Here is a 5946-nt window from a genome sequence, read left to right on the forward strand (position 1 = left end):
AAAAAAAGAAAATCCACGTTTACAGACCGAATGACATAAATGTCAACCAGGATGTATCATATTCGGGCAGACAAAATCACCCAGGTGACTCACTGTCAACGATTCGTGACAACAGAAAGCTGCCGATCGAGAAAAACAATAATCACATTTTATCAATGGAAAGGTATTCTAAAATAATTGATGTAAGAAAAAACATACTCTTCACAATCTGAATGAAGTACACTGTACTGTACCGACGAGGGTGAGGTGTTATTTTTTTCCTTTAGCGAGTGGTTCTTTTTCTTCTTTTGTTTTTCTTTCGTCATGACGGTTGGCAAACAGCTTGATGGTCCATTACCGCCACCAACTGATATGGAGTGTGAGTTTTAATTTCACTCAGTCTAATTGGAAAGAGAAAAAAATACATCCTAAGTATACGTTTTGGCACGACAAACGCCCTTTTGTACTCAACAATCTCATGAAATAAATTAATGTGTCAGTAAATATTTCAGCACTTACTCAATTATTTTAATATTTGTTTTACGCAAGTGTATTGCTGCCACAAGATCTGTCGCCAGACCGCTGTCTTTGGGGCCATTATTGTAGCAAAACCATTTACAAATGCATATTTCAATCCACAAATATGTAAAAACAATCTGTGTCCGTAACAACACTCACAAATGTGAAATATCAATTTACAAACGTCTGACTGAAGTCACAAAACGTGCAACGAGAATCTACAATTACGTGCCGTAGGTCACAAATGTTGAACGAGAATCTCCGAACGCGTGCCTGAAATCACAGATGTATGATAAAAATCTACAAGCATGTCTGTACATCGATTTGTATGTGCGAACACAAGACATCTGTAAACACAGAGCATCTTGATTGGCTGTCATCTCATATGGGACTTTTGCTGCAGTCCTGCTGTGCACGATTCACGAATACGTGCAGTGACTGGAGACTTGTGTGTGGCTCCGGAACTACACTTTCAGACCACAAGGGGACGCTCGTATTACACAGCTGCCTGCAGCAGACAGATCACGCAATGGCGTTTGTTTTGCTTGCTTGTGGGCCTTCTCGAATAGAGATGGGAATTCCGGCTCCTTTTAGAGAGCCGGTTCTTTTGGCTCGGCTCATTAAAAAGGGCCGGCTCTTTCGGCTCCCAAATGGCTCCTCAGTTTTTTTGTTGCTTAAATTAATTTACTACCAAAAATCATGTAAAATTATGTGTAAAATGAATTACTAATGTAAAAAATATACAGTATATCAAATATTTATTATTTATATGGCTTTATTTATATTCTTCTGAACATACTCAACATGGAGTACAACATGGAGTGCTTCAATAAATAAATTACAAAGTACAAAAACAGACCCAGCTCAAAACAAGGTCAACAAAAAGTTCCAATCTCTGTATATTTATAAGCTTTTAACTATTTTCAGTAAAACAACATAAGTAAGCTTTGATTACGACACAACAAATTATAAATTAAAATTTGATATTGGATATTTTAACCTTGCACAGTCTACACGCTGCTGTCGAACTATCACTTAAGTTGAAATGAGTCCAAATTCCACTGCGCTTCCGATCCATTTTCTCCCCTTTCCACTTTCCACCGTGTTGTTTTTTTTTCTCTGTAGCGCTGTCGAGCTCTCTCTCGTCTCCCTGCCTCTCCTGTTGTGTGCTGCTCACAGTGTGCCGCTGTGTGTGTCTCTAACTCCTCCCACTTCTCTCCGCTGCAGCGTGTGTGTAACTCTCCCCTCCCTCTTCTACCACGGATCTTGACCAATCACGTGCGGCTTTAACCGAAAGGGGGAAAAAACAGGAGGAAAAAAAAAGTCGGCTCCTATTAGGAGTGGCTCCCTATTAGGAGCCGGCTCCCGTCGTTCACTTCAAAGAGCCGGTTCGTTCGCGAACGACACATCACTATTCTCTAACTACACGACTTTTTTTGTCGTTTACAACGGGCGCGCTGTCAGACTACCAGATAAATATCATTTTGTGTCTTGGACAGGGCGAGACATAACACTATAAGTCAGTCACCGACCAGACCCCACCCAATAGGCACGTTGTTCCGTCAAAATTGAGCCCATCCGCCCAGGGAGGCGGGACAAGCAGCTGTCAAAGACATTTCGATGGAGGGAATATGTGTATGTGCGTTTGTTTTGTGCTCAGAAAAGGCAAAGAAAAAAAAAAGACAAGAAAACGAGAGCTGCGAGCAGCTATCAAGAGGCCTCGTAGCCCTGGCAATGTTGGGGTATTGCTAAATTGGGATACTGTCACATTGTGATTGGAATTTGTTGAAAATGAATACATCAGATTAAAAGCTATTTTTGACAAAATATGACATGTATAAAAGGCAAATTCTGAAGGGAAATTAAAAATATTCGTCTTTCCTTTGAGTTTTGTCTCTTTTTTTCGGTCTTGGGCTGTTACATGTGATTCCAACTTTTGGTAGAGCTTGATGAAACCCAGGCTGTTTTGTAAAAAACTTTGGAGAGGGTGCAAGTAAGCCATTTTTTTAAAGTGCAAAAGCAAGTCATAAAACATTGATTATTTGGCCAAGCGTGATGTGCGTGGCAAGTTTCATGTTTCCACGAATGTTAAGGCCACCAAAATCAGCTTCATTTTTTCTTGGCAAACAGTGCTTCGCCACAGCAACTGCAATCAGCAAAATAAAAAGCTTTGTTTTTTCTAGTCATCTTAGGATAAAACACCCACAGTTTCAAAACAACATTTTTTTTAAGGTGACCACAATAAAAGTCATAATGTTCAGTCTAGACCAGTGGTCCCCAAACTACGGCCCGCGGGCCGGATCCGGCCCGCCTCCGCATTTGGTCCGGCCCCCTGAAAATACCACAGAGTATTTTGATTTATTTTTCATCGATGTGGATTTGTCTTTGATCATAAAGTTGGGCTTTTGCAATAAAATGTTCCTTAGTTCTGAACCGTTTTCATTATTAACTATTAATTAGTAACTATTTCATAAACACATATACAATAAGGTGACATTTGGTGCATCTTTCTGTGCCGTTATCTGGCAACGCCAGAAAAAAAAAATCCGAAACCGGCCCCTCTCTCAGAGAACGGGATCATGGCGAAAAGGTTCGGTAAGAGAAAAATAGAATGCAGGGTATTTAACCCAAAGTGGACAAACGATGTTTTTGTTTTTGTTTCTTTCAGCGCAAAGAAACTTCTCTCAGTCTCATCTGTCAAGAGGCGGCTTCATTTTGTGTGGGTTTCTGGAAAACAATCCATTTTTACATTTCCGTACTCTTGCGGTCACCCTTTTTCTGTTCCAGACTGACCCCAGCCCCCCCATCACAGAAGCGAAAGCTTATGCGGCCCTCACAGGAAAAAGTTTGGGGACCGCTGGTCTAGACCATGATCAACGTCTTCAGGCTTTTCTGACAAATTTTCCATTGGATTCAATCAACAGGCTCTGTCCAGTACATTAAAATGTAAAGAATGACATTGTCAGTCATCATTCGGTGGCTCTATATCAGGTATGTCCAACTCCGGGCCTGGAGGGCCACTGTCCTGCCTGTTTGCCAGCTCTCCCAGGTGCAACACACCTGATTGAGACGATCAGCTCATCAGCTAGCTCTGAAGTAACATTAGAATGATCCTGATTAATTGAATCAGGTCTGTTGCTCCTTGGAGAGCTGGAAAACAGGCAGGACAGCGGCCATTGAGGACCGACTTTGGACACCCCTGCTCTATATGTATAACAGAATATTATCATATTGATGTCGTCAGATCACGACTATTTATGTCCGTGTGAAGGTGAATTTATTACGCCAGGGATGCCGATTACGTCGATCCTGATCTACCAGTAGATCTAGGACTCGTCCCAATTAGATCCGAAAGGTGTAGAGGAGAAAAAAAAAAAACATTTGCGTGTCTTTGTAGAATGTTAGTAATATCTTTTTTGTGTTAATTCACACTGCACCCTAATCATCCTATCAGTCTCATTTTCCCAAAGAAATATTTTAAAAATAAAAAAATAAAGCATATTCATCTTTAACCTATGGTGGCACGTGACTACGTCAGCGGAAGTTGTTAGCGCTGAGCAGTCTGCAATTGCAGCTTGTGATCAGAGCTGTTGCGCTATATCTTTGATCGTCATTATTCTCATTCAGAGTTTGCTTCGTGTACAATTCACCGAGGGCACGGGCAAAGAATAGGAATCTAGAGGGCTGAGGGAAGCACTTTAAAACGGTACGTGTGAGCTACGATAGTCAACAGGCTGCAAAAGTGCATCGCTTGGTTCTGTGTTTGGCTTCTCATTATGGCACGTGCGTGCGTGCGCGGTAAGGGGCGATCCCGGGAGGTTGGTTGAATGAAAAGTAGATCTTCGGTCCAAAAAGTTTGGGCACCCCTGTATTACGCATTTAGTCATTTATGGTGAAAAAAAACCACATTTGGTGCCACACCCACATCATATAGTATTTCAAAACCTCAAAAAAGTTTTTTTTCAGTGTTGTTGTCCCTGGTTTTAAGATGGGATAGCCAAAGTTTGAAGTCAACTGGATGAATCCTCTTGGACAAGGGTGCAAAAGTATAACGTCACGTTTGTGGTGGTGATGTGTGTGGCCTATTATCACGCAGTACGATAAGAGGAGGGAGACACCAGCCACCACCTCCAAACGCTTGTGGAGCACTGCAAGGCTTAGCCAATCGAAGGCGGTGGTCTGGGCGCGCAGTCCACACGAGGACAGAAATCAGGAAACTAACGAAGAATAATCTGACTGAACAGAGTCAAAAACAAAGCAGCAGTGTCTTTGGAGCAGCCATATCACATGCTGAAGTCCATCTCCGCTAAACAAAAGTATTCAGAAAAAAGTAATCTCACTCAATATTTCTGAACGGGGTGAACAGGTGACTGAGAGGTGGCCGTTAAGCCATACATACCGATCAGCTGCCTTGAGGATCATATCAGAGAGGAAACGAGGATGCGAGCATCCAGCATCACCACTTCCTCCTTTCCTCCATGTGTGGAGGACAAGACAAGGCCAATTCCCCGCCTCCCCGTCCCTCTACTTTTATACCCATTTGTTCTCAGCAACAACCACTCCGAGTGACTGGAGTCGCGGCGAACAACTGAGCGACACGACAATTGATCCATTTGTTTTGCTGAGGGCTCAAATAAACAACGGTGTCACTCTGTCAGCGTGGCAAACGTAATCCTGCGAAATAATCCAAATTTTTACCTGCAATCCGATTACGTGGGGTTTTTTTTCTAAGAACTGTGGTGGAATACAGTTATGCTATTTTTTGTATTCTGAATACATGTACAGGTACATGTATGCCATCACTCTCCGAGTGTCACGTCTGCGAGGTGGTGGCGGACCCCAAAAAACAGGCAGGAGGGAGGAGCAGGGTGTACTTGAAAGATTGTATTAAAACTCAGAGAAAATGAAATCCAAAACAAACAAAGTCCAAAGTATCAAACAAAACACATGACTGAAGATAAAACATAACACTGACCAAAACATGACTGAAACAAACATGACAGAAAACAAACATGACAGTAGCACAAAGCAACAATGACCCGACAATGATTGCTCGGGCTGGGAGTCCTTTTAAAGGCACTAATTACCTAATGACCAACAGGTGTGCAGCTGCAGGGGAAGCCCTACAGTGCCACCTGTTGGTCCCAAACCGAATCATGACAGTACCCCTCCCTCAAGGGACGGATCCCAGACGTCCCAAAGTTGTCCAAAGGCTTGCCTCGCCGGGGAACGGGAACTAAAAGCGACAGCGACCTTCGCCTCGCCGGAGAACAAGAACAAAAGCGACGGCGACCTTCGCCTCGTCGGAGAACAGGAACCAGAAGCGACGGCGACCTTTGCCTCGCCAGGGAACAGGAACAAAAGCGACGGCGATCCTTCGCCTCGCCAGGGAATGACGTGGACGGGGGTCGACGTAGCGGGGGACATGGGGCAGACGGACGGGAACAG

This window comes from Hippocampus comes, unplaced genomic scaffold (assembly GCF_001891065.2).
Source record: "Hippocampus comes isolate QL1 unplaced genomic scaffold, H_comes_QL1_v1.1 scaffold270, whole genome shotgun sequence".
Classification (NCBI taxonomy): Eukaryota; Metazoa; Chordata; class Actinopteri; order Syngnathiformes; family Syngnathidae; genus Hippocampus; species Hippocampus comes.